Raw genomic sequence first — 440 nt, 5'->3', positions numbered from 1 at the left:
AGTGACTCTGACCAGAGCTTGTCCTGTCCCTGATGCCCTGCAAGACCCCTGAGACTCGTGGGGCCTGTTCCTCCCAGCTGGCTGCTCCCGGCTTAGAAACTGATGGAAGAGAAGATGGCTGCTCTCACTGGAGACTCTGGGTTAAGGCACTCCCTAGAGGTAGGCCCTCCACTTGCAGGGAAGGGGCAGCGAAAGTCACTGATCCACCTCTGTCACTTGGAAGCTGAGAGGATCCTGTCCCTACCACCCTGCGGCTCCCCTGCGACTCATGGGGCCTGTGCCTCCAGGCTGCCTGCTCCTGGCTTAGAAACTCACCAGAGAGAAGATGGTGGCTCTCACCAGAGACCGCAAGTTATCTCTTAAGGAAGCAAGTGCCCCAGGCATATAAAGGTGCAAACCAGCATGAAATACTTCTCACACATAACAGCAATATGAGAAGT

Source organism: Mastomys coucha, unplaced genomic scaffold (assembly GCF_008632895.1).
Source record: "Mastomys coucha isolate ucsf_1 unplaced genomic scaffold, UCSF_Mcou_1 pScaffold4, whole genome shotgun sequence".
Lineage (NCBI taxonomy): Eukaryota > Metazoa > Chordata > Mammalia > Rodentia > Muridae > Mastomys > Mastomys coucha.
The sequence above is the reverse complement of the archived record's forward strand: the minus strand, read 5'-3'. Positions refer to the sequence as shown.